The sequence below is a fragment of the Emydura macquarii genome, unplaced genomic scaffold (genome assembly GCF_026122565.2).
Source record: "Emydura macquarii macquarii isolate MOO-44397 ecotype Brisbane River unplaced genomic scaffold, CSIRO-AGI_Emac_v2 contig_480, whole genome shotgun sequence".
Taxonomy (NCBI): domain Eukaryota; kingdom Metazoa; phylum Chordata; order Testudines; family Chelidae; genus Emydura; species Emydura macquarii.
Window position 1 is genome coordinate 3,295,960 of NW_027130617.1, and position 26,242 is coordinate 3,322,201.

The 26,242-nt window shown below is 41.7% G+C and overlaps 1 long non-coding RNA gene across 2 annotated transcripts in view; it reads left to right on the plus strand.

Moving 5' to 3' along the window:
* The first annotated feature begins 5,138 nt into the window (after positions 1-5,138).
* The window catches only part of LOC137146822 (uncharacterized), an 81,425-nt gene continuing 60,321 nt past the window's right edge, over positions 5,139-26,242 (plus strand). Inside the window, exons 1-3 of one of the 2 annotated variants that reach the window (XR_010918058.1) lie at positions 5,139-5,348; positions 5,751-5,799; positions 17,556-17,707. This is a non-coding gene — a long non-coding RNA (uncharacterized lncRNA). Of the gene's footprint in view, positions 5,349-5,750; positions 5,800-17,555; positions 17,708-26,242 lie in introns of those variants that run through there. The other variant, XR_010918059.1, reaches the window with a different exon arrangement.

Consider the following 26,242-nt stretch of genomic DNA (forward strand, 5'->3'; position numbering starts at 1 on the left):
TTATAGAGGATGTTCCTCTCTTACATTTATGAGCAACTACTCACAGAAATAGTCCCGCTGAAGCTGATGGGAGTAATGTTTGCACAATCTGGCCTATAATCTTATGCTTTTCATTCCTATTTGAGGAATGAAAAATAAAATACATCAAAGTAGCTCAAGGTCATGATTTTCTTTCTTCTATGGAGTACTGTAAATCTTAATAGTAACACCCGAACATCCGAAAGGCCTTTACACTTGATTCATTAAATCAAAGCAACCTCACAACATCTCTATTTGTACATAAATATGATCATTTTACAGATAGAGAAACAGAGGGGGAAATACCCAAATTTTAACCAAATTCTGGAGATCTTTAGTCTGTTTTCAATCTGAAATTTTAAGTTGGTGAAATAGAGTAAGTGTGAAATGTTGCTTAAACCTGTGTCTCCGTAGAGATGAACCTGCAAACTAAGCTCTCAGTTTTAATGCCCAAATACATTAAAAATATGTTTTTTTCTTGACACAGTAACCTGCATACAATAACTGCCTTTACAAGTATTACTGATTTAAACACTTACATGGGAGCACTTATTAACTATACCCTCCAATCATTCACTCTATTCTGAATATCTATTACTCTGGAGGGCCAATTGCAAAAGGTCTGAACTCAGTATTTATGCAGTCTCAATGCAGGCAAACTCCCACTGGCCTCGATGGGACATTTGCCTGAGCTATAACGAAGTAGCCCTTCAGAATCTGGAACCTAGTGGAAATACAAGATCTGAATTTAAAAAGAATTGCCCTCTATATATAGAAATATAGCATACAAGGGGCGAAGAAGAGAATTCACTGAATCCAAGGATTTAAATTATTAACTCCTGTCTGAATTTGTTATCCTCTACCTTCCCTCAAAACTTTTCACTTAAATATTTTGAAAGAAATTGCCCTAGTTTGTGCTGGTTTGGTGTCAGTCAGACTCCTAGTACACTTCCATCAAGGATGGAGGTCAATGACTTCCCTAAGCAAGCTCAATGGAATCCATTTACTTTTCTGAGTACTGTTCAATAGTTCCATGTACTATACAGCCATAGCCATGTACTATACAGCCACAGTGACTGACTTTGTGAGTGGTGGCCAATGCAAAAGCTCCGGGACAATGTTTCATGTCTGTGAGTCAGAATCAGACTCAGCAAACTTTCTTAATGCTAAATTTAGAAAGTCAGAACTATAACAGTCAGCTTATGTGGAGCTAGCATTTTGACTGCATAAAGACCTTAACTAAATGACCTGAAGATAGATTAAGTTATTGATAAACATTATTGAGCCATATGGTAATGCTTTCAGCTCTTCATGTAGTATTTCACTTTTCTTTGTTTTTATTTAAAAAATGGTACTGGGTATTTCATCCAAAGTAGGGCATTTGTGTTTAACCTGCAAATACAGGGATAGTCCACCCAACTCAAATGATCTTACATATATAGCAATTCATCATCATCATTATTATTATTATTTTCTTTGTATTACCTTAGCACATACAAGCCTTAGTCATGGCCTCAGTTGAACTTATGTAGATACTTTTTTCCTTTTAAGCATGAAAATATGATGTTAGAAACATTTTAGAATGGGCAAGTGGGCACAAAATCATGGAAGCCATATAAAAATGCATTTTGCAATATTGCCAATTCTCACAATTTCATTGTAACTCTAGTAATTTTGAGGTGTGTGGTTTTTTTCTACCTGTGTCATGAAAGCATGAAAGGCTGCAACTCATGAAAATTATCCCTTATTCAAAATGGTTAATGTCTGTCAATGGGGCTGAAGTCAGTAAGATGGCTATCATTTCCTTATAGGATATCTGTGTATGGAAGTTCATTGCCACCTCCTACTATTCTCAATGAGTTTCTAGCCCTGCTCACAGGCAAAATGGCTGCCACACTGGTTCAGATGTCTTAACAGGACAAAGGGACTGAGAGGAGCAGCAGACACTGTGAAGGATGAATGAGGAGCATGAGGGGGATAGGGGACTGGGGGAATTAGAGGCAGATTTAGGGGTTACAGGGTGGTGTGGGTACAGGAGGGAGGCTTAGGGGATGCAGAGAATAGTAATCAGGGTGGGAGATGGAGAGATTGGATGGAAGTCTCCAGGCTGGAAGTAGTGGTGGGGAAAGGCAGTCTCTTCTGAGTAGCCAGGGGAAGGCAGTGTTGCATTATTGCCAACTTATAAACTCATCATGAGTCATGGGATTTCGAAGTTTGCAGATGAAGCTATTGCAATGATGCGAGAAGCAGCTCCGATCCTGTGACTTTTCAGAGCTGGGGACATGGGTAGAATGTTGTAGAGGAGCCTTGGTGCTAAGGACACAGACCAGCCCTTCCAGTGAGCCCTTCTTTCAGATATGGCTCTGCAGTAGAGAGAGCATCCTGGGGCAGCAGAAGACAGGAGCTAGGGGAGTTGGGGAATTGTTGCTGCTGTGGCCTGGGTGGAGGAGTAGTCAGGGAAGGGTCTGCCCACCTGGATCCAGTGGTAGTATTGGGACCAAACTGCCTAGGAAGGTGGGATGTGGTGCTGTTGGAATCCAGGCAGAGGAGAAACCCTAGCACAGCAGGAGGCAGAGGAGTGGGGAAATGATGCTGCTGGGTCTCAGGCAGTGAAGTCCCAGAGCAACAGATGGCAGAGAAGTGTGGCTGCTGGGACAAGACAGTAATAGGAAATGGACAGCAGTTCTCTAACTTAAGGAAGAGGATAAGGTAAGTGGAGTCTCCATCTGAGCAGACAGGGAGAGGCATGCATTTAAGATTGATTTTTCAATCTGAAATTATCTCATGCTCGGGCAGAGGAATAGAGAAGAGTTACCAAGTCAATGGCAGACTAAAAACTATGATTTGATTTTTAAAACTCAAGCTGTTTTGGGCCAATATCATGATTTTTGATCTCTTGAGGCTGGCAATACTGATTTGTCACTGTGCATCCCCACTTCCCTGTTTTTCAGGTAGCACAGCTTCCACTCTGCCTCTAAGAAAGCTGCTCTTGTAAGTCTGCACATTCCCAGTTGAATCGTGCCTTTGGTGCAGAGTACTACAAATTGAGGCTGGATTGGCTGCTTTAATTTTGAATTGCCTAGATTTTTTGGCTTCTCAGGCTGCAACAACATTCACATTAGGCAGTATGACCCCACTACTATCAGTGGATCCAGGTGGACAGACCCTTGTGCTTGTATGGAGCCCATTGGCTTTGATGGGGCTCTTGGGAGAGCAAAGTGTACATCTAATTGCATGATAGGATCCAATTAATGTTTACCCCTCCCTTCAGTGCCCCAGCAACCGGTAACTGAGCAGGGGGAACTCCTTCTTTGGTTATCAGGGCCCATACGGCTCCAGCCTGCCTTCAAACTCAGGGAAGAAATAAACTGCTGTGAGGAGTCAGTTCAGCTGCTGATGGGATCAGAGGGCAGATTTTGTGAGTCAAAAACAGCTGCATGCACAGTCAGAACTCGGTGTGCAAAAATCAGTGACTGGCTAGAGATTGGCTGTAAGGTCAGCCCAAATGTACATCACTATAAATCACTGAATAGATGAATGGTACACAAAAGCTACTATGTATATTCTTCAAGCAAACAAATGTTACTTACACCAGTAACAAGAATGTATTGGTATATCCAGAGAAATTAGTATGAAATACTGTAGGATTCCATTTATTGGCCTGGACCAGTGAAGTCACTTTTTAAATATACATCACTCTGTTTCATCTTCCCCAGAGTATAATTCACAGTCTAGAAAAATATAATTTATCTCATTATTTTGTTTAAACATTGACACTTTACATTTCATCTCTAACAAATACATGTGACACCATCATAGCTGAAACATTAGTCTTTATTTCAATATTAACACGGCACTTCCACAGCCCTTCACTCTATATCTTGAGATAGCTGGTTTTATATATTATTCATATCAATCAATTGAACTCTTCTTTGAGCTCTAAGTCAAAAGCATGTACAGTCATTTTATCTCAAGGTTTCCTTACCACCATTTCCCCCACAATCTCCAACCAAAAAGTTACTTAGTGGATAGGTACCTCACAGTATAATTTATAAAAATATTCTTCACTATTGCCATATTCTGAATGTAAAAATCATAAAACCAATATTCTGAATATATATAAAAAAGATTTATCTCATCTAGTAGGTTCAGAATGACCTCTCTTAACATTGCATCATCCTTCATTACTCTCCATCACTGACTTTCTATCTAGATACTTTTATGGTCCTCATCACCCTAGTACCTGAAAACTTCTCAATCATTAATGGATTTTATGGAAATATTATCCCCAATTTAGAGGTGAGGAACTGAAGTAAGGGGAAGATTAAACCCAGCTTGCTCAAGGTCATACAGAAAGTCTGCCTGTGAGGCTAGAACTCAGTCCAATGCCCTTCTATTAGCTATCCTTTTCCCTATGGAGCTCTTGAAATATTCTTATATAGAACACAATAAATAATTTATTTAACATATTTCATTTTTCCTTCTCTAAATTTTACTGAATTTTCCAAAATTGTCACTGAATATTTTCTGAGTGATTCATGACAGATTATTTGTGAGCAATTTGTTGTGACTATTCAATATTCAGATTTAGAAACATGAGTATTAGACATGTAGGTCCTCTGGTATGATTCTGCTTTCTCTGAATGAGTGTAACTCTAAGAGCAGGCTTCTGGTGTGAATAATTCTGATTACAAACTATAAATTGAAATTCGGAAAATATTCTATAGGAAATACTGAAAATTGGCTGCTTTGGCAGTTAGTCCTGCCAATACTCATTTTCTAGAATAAACCGTGGAAAGTGGACACAATAGGGGATTGAAGACAGCCTATGTGTATTTGTTTAAAAGAATTCAGAGCAAAATACTTTGCTGGATTATACGGGTTTGACCAGCACAAAAAGTAGGGCACTCATCTGTAATGAGATCTACACACTCATACTGATCTTAGACAGGGGTAGGAGGAGAACCTCTCCTATTTACAAGCAAGCAGCTTGATTACACCCCCACACAACTGCCAGTCATGGAGACAGGCACTCACAGCTGCAACCAATAGAAGAAACAAGGCCTGCTATAAAGGAGCGAGTATAGGAAGAGAAAGGGAGATAAAAAGGCTTAGGACAGTAAAGGGGAGATAGCCCCTTTTCTGGAAGCTACCTAGTGCAGAGCTAAGAAACTGAAGCAGCCTGTAAGCCCTAAAATTAAAAGACTGCTAGGTTTAATTAGAGGTGAAGTTCTAGGTATTGACCTGATTGAAGACAAGCTAAGGAGGGTCAGCTAGGAGCAGCTGGGGCCCCTTGAAGGACCACACCAAGAGACCATGATAGTTTCCAAGTGAGCTTCAACCCTTGAGAGATTTGGCATGGGCTTCAGTAGGAAAAGAGGAAAAATTCAGGGGGAAGCTAGAGAATCTTCTTGGGGAGTAAGGGGAAAATGCCTATATTCACATCCAGTAATTAGTCTCTTTTGTTGTTTTTAATATTTCTCTTAATTAGTTGGGCTTTAAATGGTATAACTGGAATATATCATCTCATAGTGCACAGTAGGCAGCTGTAAAAATAGTGCTTTTCCCAAACTTACCAGTTTTCCTCATTTCATAAGCTATAAATAAAATAGAAGAGGGACATTAAGGTGAAACTAATTTTTCAATATGAATGGCTAAGTGAAATATGTTCCTTTGGAAAAAAACATCCATTAAAATGAATGACTATTGATCCTACATATTTCTGTTTTCAGACAAAGAGAATCCATGCAGTGACTAAGCAGCAGTTGGTCCTGGGCAGAGGTAAGCCACTCTTATAGTATGTTGGTGTGATTTGAAACCAATAAAATGATATAATCCAGACTGAAGGAACTGTAGGACAGTATCTCTGTGGAAGGGAAACTGAGTACAGAAGCTATGCTCCCACCTTCCAGAAAATATCTTCTGTTCAAGTCTCCTTCTGTACTGACAGTATTGAATGTTTCATTGAATATATTACTCATTGAGGGTGATTCCTCCAAATAATATAATGGATTAAAAAGATGAACCTGCAACACAAATCTGGAAGGTGATTTATTTATGCTAGAAGTCTAAATACTGAGATAGGTGAACATGTCTAGTAGTTTTTAATATAGCTATTGATAAAATAAGCATCACAGAATCTTGGTGAAGCAATGAAAATCAATGGGACATGGTAATACTGGGGTACAAAATATAGAGGAATAACAGAGTAGGTCATGCTGGTGGGGGAGTGGCACTATATGTGAAAGAAAGCATAGAGTCAAATATAGTAAATCTTAAATGAATCCAAACTGCACCAATTTCTATGGATAGAAATTCCAAGCTTGAATATAAGAATAAGACACTTACCAGGATGGTGATAGTGAGTGTGAAATGCTCTGAGAGATTAGAGAGGCTTTAAAAATAGAAAACTCAATAATGGAGGATTTCAGCTATTCCTATATTGACTGGATACATGTCACCTCAGGATAAGATGCACAGATAGTTTCTAGACACCATAAATGATTGCTTGTTGGAGCAGCTAATCCTGGAACTCACAGGGGTGAGGCAATTCTTGATTTACTCCTCAGTGTAGCATAGGACCTGGTCCAAGAGATGAATATAGCTGAACTGCTCAGGGATAGCAACCATAATATAATTAAATTGTAACATCTGCGTGTGAGAGGGAAATACCAAAGAAGCCCATCACAGTAGCCTTTGACTTAAGAAAGGGGAACACTACATAAACATTGAGGAAGCTAGTTAAATGGGAATTAAAAAGAAAACTCACAAGAGTGTAATGTCTACAAGTTGCATGGAAACTTCTTAAAAACACCATAATAGAGGCTCAAATTAAATGTATACACCCAAATTATAAAACATTGTAAGAAGACCAAAGAAGTGCCACCAGGGCTAAACAATGAAGTAAAAGAAGTGCAAAAAGGCATCCTTTCAAAATTGGAAGTTAAATCCTGCTGAAGAAACTAGAAAGGAGCATAAACTGTGCCAAGTCCAGTATAAAAGTGTAATTAGTCAGGCCAAAAAAGAATTTGAAAAGCAACTAGCAAAAGACTAACTTTTTGCTATTAATTTAAGTACATCAGAAGCAGGAAGCCTGCAAAACAATCAGTGGGGCCACTAGATGATTGAGGTTCTAAAGGAGCAGTCAAGGACAATAAGGCCATTGTAGAGAAGCTAAATGAAATCTTTGCATCGGTCTTCACTGCAGAGTATGTGAGGGAGATTCCTGTATCTAAGCCATTCTTAAATTGCAGAACTACTAAGTGTGGTATGTAACCTATCACTTAAATCCGCCTCATGCCCACCAACAAATCCCGGGCTGACTGTGGAGTTCTACCACGTGTTCTGGGATGTCCTCGGCCCGGACCTTGCCACCGTCTGGGCCAAGTCTGAGGACAGCGGAGGCTCCCCCTCTCGTGCAGGCAAGCCGAGCTCGCCCTGCTTCCCAAGAAGGGGGACCTCCGTGACCCCCGGAACTGGTGTCTCATCTCGCTCCTCTGCACGGACTATAAGATTGTGGCCAAGGCGTCTCGTTGAGGCTGGGGTCCATGCTGCAGGACGTGGTCCATCCCGACCAGACATACACTGTCCCGGGCCGCACCGTTTTCGACAATCTATATCTGGTCCGGGACCCCTGGAGCTTGGGTGTAGGGATGGTCTGTCGTTCGCTCTCCTGTCCCTGGACCAGGAGAAGGCATTCGACAGGATGGACTATGGGTATCTCCTGGGCACCCTGTGGGTGTTCGGCTTTGGGCCCCACTTTGTGGGTTTTCTCTGGGTGCTGTATGCCTCTGCGGAGTGCCTGGTCAAGCTCAACTGGACCCTGACCGAACCGGTCAGCTTCAGGCGTTGTGTGCATCAAGGCTGTCCGCTGTCGGGCCAGCTGTACGCCCTGGCCATTGAGCCCTTCCTCTGTCTCCTCCACCGGAGGTTGACGGGGTTGGTGCTCTGTGAGCCAGAGCTGAGGCTAGTTCTGTCAGCGTACACAGACGACGTGCTCCTCGCGGTCCAGGACCCGGGCGACCTGGTGTGGCTAGAGGCCTGCCCGGCCGTCTACTCGGCAGCCTCCTCCGCCCGGGTCAACTGGGCCAAGAGCTCTGGCCTGATGGTAGGGGCCGGGTGGCGGGCAAGCTCCCTCCTACCCATGCTTCAAGCCATCCAGTGGAGTGCGGGTCTGCTGCTCTATCTGAGCGTTTACCTTTCTGCCACCCATCCCTCCCCAGCAGAGAACTGGTAGGATTTGGAGGACAGGGTGTCTGGGTGGCTGCGGAGATGGACGGGACTGCTTCGGTGCCTCTCCCTTCGGGGGAAGGCACTGGTGCTGAACCAGCTGGTCCTGTCCATGCTCTGGCACCGAATCAACACGCGGGTCCCTACCCCGAGTTTCTTGGCCTACTTCCAGAAGCTCATTCTGGAGTTCTTTTGGCCAGGACTGCACTGGGTCTCTGCAGGGATCCTGAGTCTCCCCCTGGAGGGCAGGGCCTGTGCTGTATCCACAGCCAGGTCCACACCTTCCATCTCCAGGCCCTGCAGAAACTCCTTTATGGTGCAGGTAGTCCGGTGTGGAGCCACTTGGCGCATGCCTTCCTCCGAGGGCTCCGATACGACCGGCAGCTTTTTTATCTCCATCCGAGGGGTCTTCCGCGAGACCTCTACGAGCTGTCGGTCTTCTACCAGGACCTCCTCCAGACCTGGAGGCTGGTCTCGGCCTCCAGGCCCCCTTCGGTCCCTGAGGGGGTGGATCTCCTCGTGGAGCCCCTGCTACACAACCCCCAACTCGGTGTGCAGGTGGCAGAAGCCCCCTCGGTGCAACGGAGGCTGGTCCTGGCGGAGGTCACCAAGATCGGACATGTCCTGGACTACAACCGGGGGGACTGGGTGGACCCCCAGGTGCTGGCTCGGCGCATGGGCCTCTCCACCTTTCAAACCCCCAGCGTGTATTCCAGAAGGTGAAGGCGATCTTGCCCCCCACTGCTCAGGCTTCCCTCGAGCGGATCCTGCGAGAGGGTGCTCCTTGCCCCCCCCCCCTCAGTCCCAGCCCTCCAGCACTCTCCATTGGGCCCTAGCCCCACAAGTCCCCCCAGCTGTCCCCTCCCCATGCCCCGAGCTGGCTGCACGACCTGTGGCCGGTCCTCTTCCGAACCGCACCGAGGGCCCATCTTTACACGCTCGTGGTCCACACCCTTCACTTCCTCGCCCTCGTGTCCTGCCCTGACACAAAGTGGTGGGACCTGTGGCCACCTGTGGAGGCAGAGGACCCCCGGTGGGCCAGTATGTACTCCACACTGGGGACATCAGCTGGCGGCTCCTTCGTGGAGCCGTGAGCACGGGCGTGTATTTGACACAGTTCACCCATTGCCCCAACACTTGCCCCTATTGCGGCATGAGGGAGACCCTGGCGCACATTTACCTTGAATGCGCCAGGTTGCAGCCCCTGTTCTGGCTCCTCCAGAACCTCCTGCTAAGGTTCTGGCTGTACTTCTCCCCACACCTGTTCATTTATGCACACCCCATCCATGGCCCCACGAAGTCACGGGACCTCCTCGTCAACCTCCTCCTGGCCCTGGCCAAATTGGCTATCTACAAGACCAGGGAGAGGAGGTTGGCAGGGGGGTGCTCTGCGACTGTGGGGCCTACTTCTGTTCCCTTGTTCACTCACGTCTCCGGGCAGAGTTCTTCTGGGTGGTGTCTGCTGGCTCCCTCGATGCCTTTCGGGAGCGGTGGGAGCTGTCTGGGGCTCTTTGCTCGGTGTCCCCTTCTGGCTCCCTTTGTTTAAACCTGTGACCCTCACGTTCCTACCTGTTTTTTCATTAGTTGTCCCAAGCAATCAGTTGTGTGCCAGGCTCAGTGGCTCCTCTCCTTAGGCTGGATGTTTCTAGGTGCTCATTGCTAGAATCTGGTAATGAACAAAAAGGAATGGATCACTCGATGATTGCCTGTTCTGGTCATACCTTTTGAAGCAACTGGCATTGGCCACTGTTGGAAGACAGGACACTGAACTAGATGGACCATTGATCTGACCCAGTATGGCTGTTCTTATGTTCATACATCTGAATTTAAGAACATATGTTCTTAATACCATGTGGACATTATGGGACAAATTAACTTGTGTTGTAACTCAGTAAAAACAATTGAGTTACACTGGGGATGAATTTTCCCCAATATAGTTAAATTAGAAATCGAATAATTACATTTTTATATGTTTTAATACGTACCTTTTTTGTGTCATCTCCCGTAGAAGGCCTGGGGATATTTTTGAATACCGCAAAATCTCAGTAATGGTTTATTTCATCTCTCTCTTCCATTAAATGTTTTGCCACAGGTGAACTTTCATTTTCTTCCTTAGTATGTTGTGTGATCTGGCATTCTGACCTTCAGAGACCTCGGCATCTCACCAACATACATTAGGCCACAAGGGCACTTAATCATGTAAGCTACAAATTCAGTGTCACAATGGCAGATTTCTTTCCAAAGTGTGTTTTAATGATGAAAGGAATTGCTTTTTATAGTTTTATACCCTGCACATTCAGAGCAGTGAAAACTTACCTGTATGGGCTGTAATTATATAATTTTTTTTCTCTTGATTTGTGTATGCATTAGAGTCAGATTGGATTATAAGGCTTCTCTGATTTGGGTTTTTTGCACGTTATAAAAGGAGGAAGGTCAAATGTAGCCAATATAGTTTCCTTTGTGGAAAGAATGTATCACTATTTCTTCATTACTTAAGTAATCCTTTGAGATACTGGAATGTGGATGCAAATGAACGACACCAAAAATCTTTTAATCCTGACTCATAAATCCAGTGTTTAATAGCTCTTATCCACAGATTGGTGGTTTACAGTAAGTATCAAAATGTCCTGACTTGTATTTTGTGGTGTGGAATGGGGTCAGATGATAATGAAGATTAAAGCTTGCCTAAACGGTTTCCTTCCTTTCAGTAGTATTAATAATTCTTTTGAATGAAAACGATTGTGTCAAGAGGACAGGCAGATTATTGCATATTGATGTGTAATGGGATTTGGGAGAAGATGTGACAGTTACACTCGCAATTCCAGCTCTGTTAGTGAGGTGTTGGATGATATTTGACTGGAATAATTAAAGCTCATCACAGAGTGAACTATGAAATCCACTAGTTACAATAGAATGGTGAGGGGTCAGGTTCAGTTGTTGTTGGATGAGTTCTATGAAGAGGTATTGATCAAGACATAAAACAGAGATTCTGATATTTAGGAGCAGAACCTCAGCTGGTGTAAACTGTCACAGCGCCATTGATTTCAGTGGAGCTATACTTGAGGGCTCTCAGGGTTTACCTGTGCAGTGTAATCCCTTTAACTGTCACATACCATGGACAGCCTATTGCCTCAATGAAGTGTCTTTTCCAACTTTAGTCCCCAAGGACTTGCAAAGTGCTGAGCACCCTCGATGCCCATTGGCTTCAGTGGGAGATAGGAGCACTCTAAGGCTTGAGCCCCAGGTCAGGAAAGCGTTTAAGCACACACTTAAGTTCCATTCCCTTGTAGCTGAGCGTGTGCTTCAGTGCTTTCCTGGTTCGGAATGCTCTCCTTAATTGGAACCTAAGGGCCTGATCCACAGTCCTTTGTAGGTAATGGGAGTCCTTCCATTGGACTCTGGATTTGGGCCTAGAAGAAGAGGTCATGAAGAAGAAATACGTTTTCTGTAAGGACTTAAAATGACACACAACATTGTACTACATAATAATGAAAAGAGAATTTCACTACATTTCATCTTTATTTGATCTTCATCTCTTCTTCAATCTTTATTTCCCACCTTCTGTACTAAAAGACTTTAGTTTAGAATTTCCTACCTATTTAATGCCTGTTTAAGTACCATTTAATCATTTGTTCCTAGCCAAATGTGTTCCCGTTAGGCAGATTCTATTCCTATACTCTCCCCACTAAGCAGCAGACATTACACCATGCTATCATTAGGCTAAATAGATTTCCTGGGAGATGTCCCGATATATGATTGGATTGATGTGTTCCAATTAAGTGCCACATATTGTATTTTACTAATGGTACAGGAACAACCAGGTGTATCCTTTGACCAAAATACAGAATTTTTAAATAGAGTTCTCAGGAATTTGGGGGGGTCTACTGACACTGAGCTATAGGATAGTGTTAAATACGACTGACACATTTTTCAGTAATTTGATAGAGAACCTCTCATTTTTTCTCAATCTTATATCAAGGCAAATGTGATTCATGATTTCTGTACCTTCATCTGAGCCCACAGCAAAAGAAAATGGCACAGGCTGAGCATTTTTTTTACACTTGTGGTAATCTCACTGTGACAGATCAACTCTAATCTGCAATAATTCATGTCTTATATAAAGTTGAATTAATGTTAAGAGAATTATAAGACTAGGTGAACCTTCTCACTTTACAATAAGATGCAAAGCAGAAAGGCAGTTTCATACCTACAGCCAGGACAATTAATATACAAAAGCACAGTTCTTAGGCTAAAACCGAAGATCAGATGTTCTTGAATGATGGAGGAGATATTTATTTGGGAAAAAAATTGTTTTAAAAAAAAGTGCAGGAAAATAAAACCATTATATTCTTTTTTTACTCAAGAGCAGCGATTTACAATAATGAATAACTAAGGAAAGCATACAATGGACTCGGCCAGAGTTAAATTGTACAGACACATGTTTTGTTGGTTTTTTTTGTTTATAATTAACCAGACACATAAGAGAAGCCAGAAGAGTATAATGGAACTGCAAGTCATCTATAAAGGGAACCAAGAAACAATGGGCAGTGTCCATAACGTGTTGCCTGGCAAAGGGTCAGAGAAAAATTGAGGAGAGAAGATGCTCTTGAAATGCAAAGTTTTGTTTTTCACTGTGAGCACACAGATGCTACCTATCTATAAGCTTGGTCCTGACTTTGCCATTGACTTCAATGTTGCAGTTTTGGACACTAAAGCAGCTGTTGCAAAATTTAAGGCTAAATATATCATGCATATATTTTCTTTGATTTTTCTCTCTGCTTTTTTATATGATTATATATGAAATCTTGTTTTATTACAACCCACTTAATTTTTTACACTGCTTCAGTATTTCACACAGACCAGACGGGAGAGGAGAAACAACCTTTAGCCTCTAAGAAGTACTCATAATGGAAGTCAGTCTGGAGCCTAGCCTGCTCCAGACAAAGTCAAATTTACCCAATGAGTCCTGTGTTGATGGCTGACGTGGATATTCTGTATTCCAGCTGTCCTGACCATGCGAAGAGAACCATGAGCACTCCAGAGATTCACAAGCATATCTCTTCAGCCACAAAATTCAGCCTCAGATTAGAAATGAAACAGAATTTTTGCATAAATTAAATAGCAGAGTTCATCATATGATTGAATCTGTGATTAGCATGATCACACAGGGCCCAGTCTGAAAACCGTAGCCATGTGACTAGGCCCAATGACCAGCAGGGAGCCCGGGCTCTGATAAACATTCACTGGGCCAAATCCTAAAAATCTACATTCAGGTTTTACTCAGCCTTTGCTTGGTCAAAACTCCAAATGAAGACAATATGATTTTTTTGGCTGAATAAGGAGTTCAGGTTTTGGTTTGTTTTGTGTTGGAATTAGTTTACTAGCCATATTGAATATTTTTTCTTTTTTTTTCCCCCCCGTGCAGTTTAAATGTTTAATTGAAAGCTAGGAAACAAGTGAGTCTGTGCTAGTGTGTTTATTATGAAAATCCTTTCATTTCCAAAAAGAAATTATGGCAAAAGGCTATATATTAACCCTTTGTTCTCACTCATCCTGATCTCTAGCCTGAATGAACAGAAAACATCCGACTTAGAAAACCTCAGTTTCACCCTTGGGCACCTAAGCCAGTGCTACATTTTTTTTGTACCAATCATGATTAATAAATTCAAGAACATATCAATGAAAGTGATTGTATCCTTGACGTAAATGTAAAGGTTAATGCAGAAACAGCCATGTAACGCTTTTTAAGCTGCTCCTTGTCAAATCGCATTCTGCTAATGACTTTTCAACTACAAGTCAGGCCATTTAAATCCCAGATTCCTACTGCACTTATCCAGTACGAACGGGTAGCTAGATATAAATACTGATGTGGTGGTACTTGTAGACGTGAGGTGAAATAAATAAAAAGATTTTCTTTTCATTGGGAGGTGGAAAAAAGAATTTATAAATGACTATCAAAATAGTAACTTCTAATAAACTGAAGGGGGAAAAAGAAGGAATACTTTAATTTGTATAGGCCAGATATTATTCAGCTGTACAGATTAGTGTTTTGCAACGTTTTTAATAATGTATGTAGGGAGATTTCAAAAGTTGCTTGCCCTTTCTACCCCTTCCCCCACCCCGTCTTTCCCACAGCTCCTTTAAAGCCAGGTCAGATTTATAGTGGAGCACCTCACACTTTTTAGACTAATTCAAAATGGATTTTTTTAGTCCAAACACACCAACAAACCATATTTTTCAAATGTGTTAAAGACGGGAATAGAAAATTCCTGCTTTTTTTAAAACCATAAATTTTCCAGCCAGTCATGATGAAGAGCTTTTTAAGAAAAAAGAAAGTTTATGAGAAATTTCAGGATGTGCTTTATATGAAGCTGCTTTGGAAATCAAAGATCAAACCTTGTAATTTCATTTTAGACATATATCAGTGTCATTCTGTATTCCCCCCCCCCATATACACATCTAAAAGAATGATTACTCAAAAATACCTTCTGCTTGTTTAAAAAAAAAAATTGTTTTTGTTTCCCATTCAGGTTAAGGCTGCAGCTTAAATAGGTTTAAAGTTATTTCAGTACTTGATTGGAAAATACTAATTAACAGCTTCACAAGTAGCAAATGATTATCATTAATTCATTCAACAATTTCTGTATTAATGAGGCTATCATATGTATTTCCCACTTAACCCAGTCTCTAAGCACTGTAAAATGTTACTAAATCACATATTTAAAAAAAAATAGACTGTTAAAATGTTTCAAATCAGGCAAATTGTGAACAGTAAGATAGAATATTATAAAATGACCAGTGGTTAGAAAAAAACTTGAAAATAAAGTTATAAAGACATACTAAATTAAACCCTCAGGCTATGCACCTTATTTATACAACAAAGGACATCTACAGAATAAGCAACCAGTACAACAAACAAAGGTATGACTAATAGATAGGCATGAACTGCTTGTTTTGTATTCCTCTCACATCTCCCATTTCCCCAAAGCAGAGAAAATGAAAGAAACCCCGTTCCAACCTCTCTCAGCCATTCATCCTTCTTGGGTCTGGTACACAAAAGTTATGATTGTTTAATTTTAGCCTCAAGCAGCATAGGGTACAGAGCTATAGGGTGTTAAGTGGCCCCTCTAAACTAAATCACCTCTAAATCATCACTAAATCATGATTCATTTACTTCCTTTGTCTTTTCAGGAAAAGACAACAGGGAAGTTCTCCAGAGATAAGTCTCCCATTTGTAAAATGGTAACAATGTTTGAGGAAGATTTTCAAAGATATTAGGGGCCTTAAAAGTCAATACTCAACAGGGGTGTTGGTACAGCTCAATCAGTGTTCATGAAGTGCTTTGCTATCCTCAGGTGGAAGATGTTATAAAAGTGCAACATGTTATCACTACATTCCATGATTAAAAAACTCATTCATGTAGGCCTCCATAAACTCAGTATAGCTGAAGAGTCAGCAATCCTGTAAGTATAGTGTTCTAACTGTCTCTAAAATGCTTCAGTAGGTTTTTATAATGAATGTTGGGTCCGATCCTGTTGTCCTCGTTCACATACAATATTCACTGATTTTTGTGGGGATAGATGCATCCAAATCGTCTGTAGGATTAATTCTTTCACCAACATTATATTGAAGTCAATGGAAACTAGGCATTTACACTTCCTGTTCTAAAGGTACATTGTTGTATCCAATTAGATGTTGTTTTCTACATAGTTGTTTCACGATCTTAAAATGGATAATAAGCAAATCTTCAGGTGTGAAATTCATCCTTGGACGGAGAGCTAGTACAAGTCCTGTGTCCCACTGAAGTCCCTCTTATTTTGAGGGCTTGTGCTGGACTTCTGCACAGGGGAGAATTCATCCTATAGAATATACATATAAACCTAGGTCTTGACCTTGCAAACACTTATTTATGCATGTAATTTAACTTTACTTGTAAAAGTGTGAGTAGACCCATTGATTATTACATGGAGCCAAACACAGAAGTATCAGGTTTTGTATATGAAGCAAGGGTTGGCTAGAGCCAATATTTTGCTAATGATTTGACCTTTCTCTGTATTACTAAAGCACTGCAATTCGTTTTTCAGCTTTGATCATGGTTATTAGGTATGTTCAACAGGCTTGTGCATAATGTCTGTTACTCAGCTTCCTCATGTCAAGTTGTTTCTGTCCTGCTGCTGTAATTAATAGTAATGTGGTTTCATTGTGTTGCATATCCATAACATGGAAACGACAGAAACATATGCCATGTCTGATGAACCTGAAAGTGAGAGTAGGTAGGGACAAATTTGCTAAAAGGTTTATTCCAGTTGACAATCAGTCCCTTGTGACATTAATAATGTTTTAAGTATGTTGTTTATAAGCCAAGATATAGCCAGAAACTAGTCATAGACATCATGGGGAAACAGTAGAATCTGCTGTTTTAGTATCCCTGGAGCTGATGAAGCAACATGGCAGTTTTTAATGTAGAAGATAGCACCATCCCCTTTAGACAGGAAACTCCTAAAAGTAATCACATTCAAACCAAGAGTTTTCAGGACAAATCTGTGAACCTAACACAAAGCCTGATCCAAAATCTAAGGGTATCTGTTGGAGTCTTCTCATGGATTTCAGTGGGCTTTGGATTAGGCCCTTAGTGTGACTTACTTCATAGGGTATGGTTATGCTTTGGGGAGCACGAGTTACTGGGATTTGTATGGTCTTGATTCTGCAGTCCTGACTCAGACAAAACCCCTATTAAGATCCAGTGAACAGGTGTTTTAATGGGTAAGGATTTAAAGGATTTAAGTGGCTCATAGTTTATGCCGTGCAAGGATGAATTTCAGCCTCTTTGAGCACTGCGCAGCTTGTCTTGTCTAGCTGGTATGGAAGGGTGTAGGGCAATCCCATGATTGCAGAGCTTGAAATGGATGCTTAAACTAGCCCCAAAATGATTGTTTGCTTTACTTTTGCTGGAGTTTCTGCCTAAGAATGAAAGGACCTTAGCCAAAGAGTAAAATTTTCCCCACCCACAAAATGTTCTTTTCTGGAAATATGGTGATGGCTTGTATTCCTTTTAGATATGTGCCAATAGCTTGCCTGCTTTTCTTGTCTCTGACATATGGGGCTGTGAGCATGAGGATAATATTCTGAAAAGAGAAACTCTGTTCCTAGCCCCACAAGAAAAAATGTATCTCTGTGAAATACAATATATACAACAACAGATGAAAGAAAGGGGTCAAAAGACAAGACAGCTGTTACATTTTTCTAGCAGGAGACCAAATGCAACAGAAGTATTTAGCCAATCTATATTGTTTCATTTCTTTGCACAGATAAACATGTTGTTCAATAGAGTCTTACCATAAATCTTGAGAGTCCTAAGATCTGCTGAACTAAGGAAATTTGGGGCCAGAATATCAAGAAGGAAACTCCTGAAGCTGTTGTTTCTGGCAACATTCATAATTCCCTTCAGCTTTCCATTTTATGCCCATTTTGTTTTAACTCCTTTATCAGTTAACTGTCACAAATCTTTCAAGTTTCTGAATTAAATGACCTATTGCAGAACGTGTTGTACTGAACTCTTGAAAAAAATCTTGAAAAAGGCAACAAGTCTGGGTTTTCCAACATGGAGTGTATACTCATAGGCCATGTATAGCCTTTTAAAACAACTGCATCCAAAGCAATGAAACTTGCTACCTATTCTAAGATGGTTAATTTCCTTTCAGTGCAGTTCCCATTAAAGCAGATGTGAGTTATGCATGTGTACCAATGGAACATGAGACAACTAAATGTTAATAAGCAACATGTGTATTGGGGAGACAACATGATGAGAGAGAATGCCCACTCCAGAGTTTGAACGTCATAGAATCTTGTCATTTCCAGCAGGACATAATTTGCGGAAAGGAAGAGCCCTAACTAAGGCAGCTGAGAAACTATTTGTGCCATCTTTATTGAAAACTGTATTACAGTTCTTGAGCGTAACAGAGAGGATGGCTAATACAGCAGATATTGTAACAGGTTATAAGGACTAGTGAGACAAGAAATCATGAGTCTGACAATGTAACAGAGGTGGGGAAGAAGGACACCATGTAAAAATACAGAATGAGCCTTCAGGAGATGCAGACGATGCATTTTGCCATTTCTACTATCAAACAGCTAAGAATGAACTTCCAACTATCCTCCTCTAACTCCTTTGGTGAGACTTCCAACAACAAATTATGTGCCAGGAACCAACCCCTGCAGCAGAGTAGGGCAACTTAATGAGTGCAGCTGGCCTGCAGCAGGCTACCTGATTGCCTACAGCACCTGATTGGTGGGAAGAATCAGCTGACCTGCTCTTAAACTCAGCAACTGGAACTGATCAGTGGCTGTTCCAAGTATTTGTCTACAGTTGCATTAGCTCCTGAAGTTGCGTGTTCCAGCCCTGTTTTAAGGCAGTTCCCTAGCCTCACTCCACATAATGCAGCCCTTCTCCTCTGCTCTGACCCTCAGCTCTGGTAACTGAGCCTGGGCTCCTACTCCTGGCTATTGACTCCTGCCTTAACCACTACACCTGCCTGCCCATGTCCTGGTTGCTGGTGCCCTCTTTGCATGGAACATCGTTCCTCAGCCCATCTGCAAGTCCATTCTTTTCCCTATGTTTAAATCCTTCTTGAAGGTCCACCTCTAAAATGCTGCCTCTGGGGACATCTAGCTGACTTATAGTGACTGGTGTATTGCTAAATGTTATGTTCACTTAAACTTTGCCTCCTTCAACACTCTTTATTTCTATGTTGTACACATTCCCTTTAACTTTCGTTTGCCTGTATGTCTGTTCTTGGGCTCCTGGGGCAGGGATTGCCTCTACGTGTCTGTCTGGGAAGCACTCAGAACCCTGTAAACTGAAACAAGGTGTGCTGGCCCTTGAAGGGAAGGCTAAACGCTTGGCACAACTCTAACCCCAGTTCAGCACAGAATGAAGGGAATTTGGGGGCTTGGACTTCCTGGGGGGATGTTGTGAGTGACAGTCTCATACAGACATTACAATAAAAAACAAATACCAATAACAGAGACTAACAAGAATCACAATTTGGTGACTTTCAATCACTTAACAGCTTTTGTGAAAAAATCCTCATTTAAAAAAGATCTTTTAAACCATACCCTTTTGTGGTCCCTTAACATTTGCTTCTTTGCCATGCCCAGGAATAAGGGAATCTGGGCTTCTTGCTTGTATATTATTGTAGTTAGGTTCCTCTCTTCTATGCAAACTGTCCTCAGCTACATCTCTATCTAGGAGTGTTAAATACTTTGTTTCTTTACCTCTAATTGATCGCCATAACATTCTCAGAAGCTGGACTCTGCCTATATATTAGCTCCCCTTGTCTGGGAAGCTTGTCTTGCAAGGGGCTAGGAGGCCCAGAGGGGTCTCATTTGTCTTGTAATCTCCTTTTTATTACTAGATAAAGCTGCACACGTCAGGCACATTGGCATTTTGACCTGCTGGTCTTGTTCATGAAACAGAAAAACAAGACCCCTTGGGTAAAAAGATGGTGGTCCTGGTTCCCCCAGCTTTATGGCCACAAAATAAAACCCCATTTCTTTTCAAATGCTGTGGTGTTTTTTTTTTTCTGCATCTGCTCGCCCAATATCTTCTGAGCGTTACGTATTTTTTTCATACCTTGAGGATGGAACTAAGGTTCCAAGAAGCAATTTTTCTTCTCAAAAGAAATTATCTTGTTAATTTCAGGGGGACTTTTTTTTTTTTTTTTTAAATGCCAGCCTATATTTCTTCACTGACCCTCTCCCTCCTCCTGCCCCTTGCAATATTCAAATTATGAAGCATTCATTATTTCTGATACCTTAGGAATGACATTATTTTCTCTTACTTGACAAAGGGCCTTGTGTATTTTGTACTACAATGCATTCTTTTGGTTACAGACTGTGGAGTTTTTGATGTTCAATATTAGTGCTTAACTGCACAGCACACAGACCTAATAAATACTATATTAGTGTCCTCTTTTTTGCAAAGACAGCCAAAAGGTGCTATTTTTGTAGGAATGACATGATGAAAACTCTTGTAATTTACTTTTGGTACAATATCTCATTAAGAGAAATGGAAAGCTGATTTTACAGTCTGAAGAGGTATCTATATAATAAAAATAAGACATCTCATTGACAGAACACAATAAAATATATTTCATTGATACAACACCCCATATCATTTTTAGTAAGCAAGAGTGCATGGTATTATTCCAGACAATTCAGTCTGTGATCAAAGTATTGACAGACTTTTTTTAAAAACCATCTCTGTTGGAAATATTCTCCTCTGTTTCTCTGGAGCACATACAGGTGTCTAAAGGAGACAGCGGCGATTAGTCTTAAATGGTGTAACAGGGCAATCAGGTCCTTAAGAGCTTGTGGAGGTATAAGGGACAGAGAGCAGCCACCCCTGTGCCAGAGAGAAGCCTAGCAGACAGGTGCCCCCACACTCAGTTGGAAAATATAAAGGAGGACCCAGCTCCAGGCCACACTGGAACCAGGGGTTAAAATTGGCTCGTGATATATCTTGGTCCAGCCAACTGGAGGTGGAAAACACAGAGTAGAGGATACTCATGCAGTTATTTTGGCCTGGCACTTTCTGAGATATCAAGGATTATTGTGCATCCTGCCCAGAATGTTAATTTGTGGGCCCCAGCCCAGCCCACAGGGGCCTCTTAATTCTCTCCCACTAGTAGGCACCTCTTTTGAGGGGATCAGGATAGACTTTTTAGGACCCCTAGAACTGAGTTCACGTGGATGTTTATTCATTTTAGTAATTCTAGCTCATGCCACCCAGAGGCTGTGGCCTTGTACTCTGCAATGACATAGGCAATAGCAAGTGAATTTCTGAAAGTGATCTCCTAGGCAGGGAGCCTGAGAGTCATCCTGACAAATCAGGGCATGGCCTTTGTGTTGCAGCTAATGCAGGAAGTATGGACCCTTCTGAAGGTCCACTTGGCAAGAACCTCTGTCTACCATCTGCAAAGCGTTGGGTTGGTGGACTGGTTTAATTGTACGCTAAAAGGAATGTTACAAAAACTTGTGGCTGTTGAGTCCTGGAATGAGAATAAGATGTTACCCTACCTGCTGGTGAGCAGGGAAGTCATGCAGTTATCTATGGGCTTCTTGCCTTTTGCATTACTATATGGGAGGCAGCTGTGCGGTATATTACTCCTCCTGCAGGAGTTATGGCACAAATAAGGCACCACAAGCCCTAACATAATACAATATGTCCTTAAATTAAGGGCAAGCCTAGATCTGGTAGGAAACTTTGCCAAGGAGAACTTGCAGGCAGCACAGAGCTCGGAAGAACAACACTAAAATAGAAAGGCCTGCCTGCAGGTTTACCAGCTAGGGGACTGAATGCTTTTGCTGCTTCCCTCCTAGGGAAAGAAGCTGCTGGCAAAATAGTAGGGCCCTTTTGTGGTCCTGAGGTGCAGCGGAAGCTAGACTGTGAAATACGTTTGATGGAGAAGTGACAGGAATCCTAAATATATCATGTTAATGTGTTTAAAGCTGTGGAAAGCCCTAGAGGCTTATTTATCCACTCTCTAATGCATGAACTGGAGGTAGGGTCCCAGCTGGTGGTCCTACAGCCACACATTGAAAGGAAGATCTTTCTCTCACATAACAGGAGGAAACCAGTGAGCTAGTTAGGGACTTTGCTGATGTTTGTTCTGCCAGATCCAGGAGAACCTATTTGATCAAACACAGCATTCATCTTGAACCTGGGAACTTGGTCCAGAAGGGCTGCTGCTGGATTCTGGGGCAGTTAAGAGGCTCTGTAAAAAGGGAACTGCATTGTATGCTCCACCTGGGGGTAACTAAGGAATTTCATAGTGGATGGTGTAGTCCAGTCATGATGGTCCCAAAACTGCACCACAGTATTTGGTTTTGTATTGACTTCTGCAAATTAAATAGAGTATTTAAATTTGATGCATATCCCATGCGTCAGCTTGATGAGATTTTGGATGTACACTGGGGAAGCCCAATTTGTGACATTAGATCTTACTAAGAGATATTGGCAAATTCCCTTAACCACAGAATCCAGGAGGCTGACTGCATTTGCCACACTTTAGAGCCTCTGCCAGTTTCAAATCCTTCCATCCAGTCTCCATGGGGCCCCAATGCCATTTCAAAGGCCAATGAATAAAATACTCCCATACCACCTTATGATGGGGTTTACCTGGATGATGTGGTAGTTCATACAAATACCTGAATGGAACATCTCCAATGAGTGGAAGGATGCTCCACTCCCTCAGGCCAGTGGGCCTCACTGCCACCCCACTAAATGTCAAATTGGTTGTGCAGAAACAAAATACGTGGGATACACCCTGGGGAACAGGAGAATCCATTTGCCGATAGACAAGGTTAAAGACCATTGTAGAATCTCCCATCCCACCGCTTTGTGACAAATGATATCTTTTTTGGCTGGATACTATTGGTGGTTTATACCCCAGTTCTCAACAGGTGCAGTCCCTTTAATGGACCTTCTGCACAACAAAGCACCGGGTAAGGTACATTGAAATCCCTCATGTGCAAATGCATTTGGAGAAATAAAGTGAATCATTTGCAGCACACCGGTTTTACGTAGCCCACATTGTACTAGTGACTTCATCCTACTGACAGATGCCTCTGAACCAGAGATGGGAGCTGTCCTCTCTTAAGTGTTTGAAAACAGGGAGCACCCCAGATTATATTTGTGCAGAAAACTCCTGCCCTATGTACAAAACTATGCAGTGATTGAAAAGGAGTGCCTGGAAATAGAGTGGGCCATTTTGCTCAGAGCATCCTTCACCCTTATCGCCAACCATGCCTTGCTCCAATGACTGGCTGACATGATGGTACCTAGCCCTGCAGCCATGTGCATTACAGTTTGCCACCAGTCTGGAGCCACACATGAATTTTTCATGGGACAAGGGGGTTTGGTGGACAAAGTGTATTCCCGATGCCACTCTTGGGGGGGGGGGGGGCATGATGGAGAAGCATGTAACAAGGTGATCTGTCCCTTTAATAAATGGGGGTGGGGACAGGGAGCAGCTGATCCTGCCCCAGAGGGATGCCCAGCAGACAGGTGCTGGGAGTCAGCTGACTCAGTTGATCAATACTTCATATTGCCCCACGTTCCCAGCTGGACAATATAAAAGAGAAATCAGCCTCATGGGTGGGAACAGGGGAAGACCAGAAAAGAGGAACTCTCTGGTAACCAGAGCAGGAGGTGGCAGGCTGACCAGCCGATCAACCGTCTCACCCACTCTGTGGAGTCCCCTGTGGTCCGAAAGGGCCTTACCCAGTAGCTTTTGGAGGCGGAGGACGCAAGTCTGAACTTCTTAACCAGACTATTGTTTGTTACTTGTTGCACATTATTCTCTCTTTGTTTGTGAAGATAATAAACAGGCCTGAAGAAAGGGGTTGATTTAGTCGGGGTTGGTCCTGCTTTGAGCAGGGGGTTGGACTAGATGATCTCCTGAGGTCCCTTCCAACCCTAATCTTCTATGTTTCTGGGTGTGGCTGACTGTATCCCCAGCTGGTCAGTATGGTCACCTGTGTACAGAACCATTGCTTGAGAAACTGGAAAAACAACAATTCAAATTTCACTATAGCTACTATATGACAATGATTTCTCTAGAGCCAGCTGGCAGTGTATCTTCAGCAGTTCAGAATGGTTCCATGCCACCAAAGAGAATGACTCCAGCACAGCAAGACAGAAATCTCACTGAAGTGGTAGGAGTCAATGCACTAAAAAGGTGACTTAGCATTTCAAATCACTGTTCTGGTGAGATCTACTAGTTAGAAAAGGTTGTTTGCTTTACAAAGGGATGTATGTGCATACATATGTATGTATTTTTGACACATAAGTAGAATGAAGTCAGAGATTTTGCAAAACATGCAAACATTTTAAAAAAATTATTCAAGATTATTAGCTACATTTCTGTAACTGAAGCCTTTTTAAAGAAAACATTCTAACTAACATGGAATCTGTGCTCCAATCATTGTTCGAGCAGCCCACCATCAAAAAGAGAGGTGGACCAGGCCTCAATATGCAGACAGATGGAACAGAACTAAACACGTGAGGGCTGATTTTCAAAACACAAAATACACTTTTGTAGGTCTCAATCCTAAAAACTTTATACCTGTTCTTAACCTGTGCATGTAACTAGTCCCATTAAACTGAACAGCTGAGGAGCAGGCCAATGAATGTTAAATCATGTTCACTGTGGCAAGATATTGAACCTTACAAAGGCAGTTATGGTAAATAAAGTCCTTGGTGGGTCAACCTTAAATTTGTTAGTCTTTAAAGTGCCACAGAACTCTCGTTGTTCTTATGAATTCAGTTTTCCTTGTCCATATTTTTGCATTTCTGCAAACTGCATATGCTTACAGAGAGTGGGTAGTTAGGTATTTAAACAGAAATTTTATGTGTCCACTACTTCTGAAAATCAGGTCTTTAGCTGCTGAGGGGCTGATCCTGCAACATGAATAGTTCCAAATCAACAGTCCATCCTTATTCAGCAAAGCACTGAAGCACATGCTTCAATCTGCTTATGCATCGACTTCAATGGAATTTAAGCACATAAAATTACACATGTGCTTTACTAAAGCAGGATGGACTTGCTTAAAGGCTTTTAAGCAGGATACACATGCTTAAAGGCATTACTGAATTGGGGCCTTTGGGGGTCGATCCTGCACCACTGAAGTCAGTGGAAGCAATGCTTCGGGATCAGGCAGTGTGTGTTCTAAGCATAGAAAGACCTGATATGTATGTGCAAATCCAGTTTACATGCTCCAATCAACCTTTTGGATTACACCTTCCATTTTAGAGGCTATTTATGAAAATGTATCCTTTAGACAAATTTTACTGAAAAATCTGTATCAGAACAGACATTTTGCCACATGTTTCATAATCCAGGATATACATGTGCCCGAATTACAGTTATAATAATGCCTGTCCTTTTCACCTATATACCACCAAATATCTGAGGATCTCAAAGCACTTTCTAACAATTAATTAAACTGTATGACATCCCTAAGAGTAGGTAACTAATAGTATTAAAGATGGAAAAACTCCGTATGTTCCTCTGCTCTAGCTGATTTGTTCCCATTAAGATTACTTCCGCAGTAATATGTTCAGAAAAAAGATGTCTAGATAACCATTTAGACCATCGTGCGAAACAACTAATAAAATCCTGCTTGCTCGCACAAGATTCAAATCTCTATTGAAGACACGGTTAATTTTTAATGATTTGTCTCAAGAACTAGCTTAACTTTTTAAAACTAAAGGTGACATTAGCCCATGAACGAATGACATCAGTTGAAATGTACTTTTTTCTTCAAAGTGATTGATGTAATTTTCTATTAAAGTGACCTTTGCTAGAAATGTTTTGAGTGTAACGATTTCCTGTCCTTTTTGCTCAGCAGTCAGAACAGCAGAACTGGCATAAGCCTGTTTCAGCCACTTGATGTTAAAGCGTAAAGGGAAGTGAGCTATAAAGTATGTATGTCTGTATGATAATGGTGGCTGTGGTTACTGGGAAGTGGCAATGTTAGTCAGCTGTAGAAACTTAAAGCCTCATCCTCTGAGATGCTGAGTGCTCTTGACTACCATTTTAGTGACTGGGAATTGAGGAGGCTCAGGACTTTGGACTATTGGGAGCTCAGCTGGAAAATACAGTGAAGTTGCTATTTTAAACTGACACCATTGGATTTCTGAGCAGGAACTGTTGATCTTTGGTGGATTTTACTCTTAATATGAAAACAGAGTGACTTACACTAATATGTCCTGAATGATCTCAGTAACCAGGCTGTGCTGAGCATTTAGCTTGCAGCAAATTTTTAATTTTCCATTATAAAAATACATTTTTCTCTCCATGAAAACTACTGGTATTTCCTTACTTGCACAGTATCATACTGGGTTGTTATAAATACAAGAAATATCAAGGCCTGCAATAAGCTTCTGGTGTCTATATCAGAGAACATTGCATTATAATACATTTTCATCAAA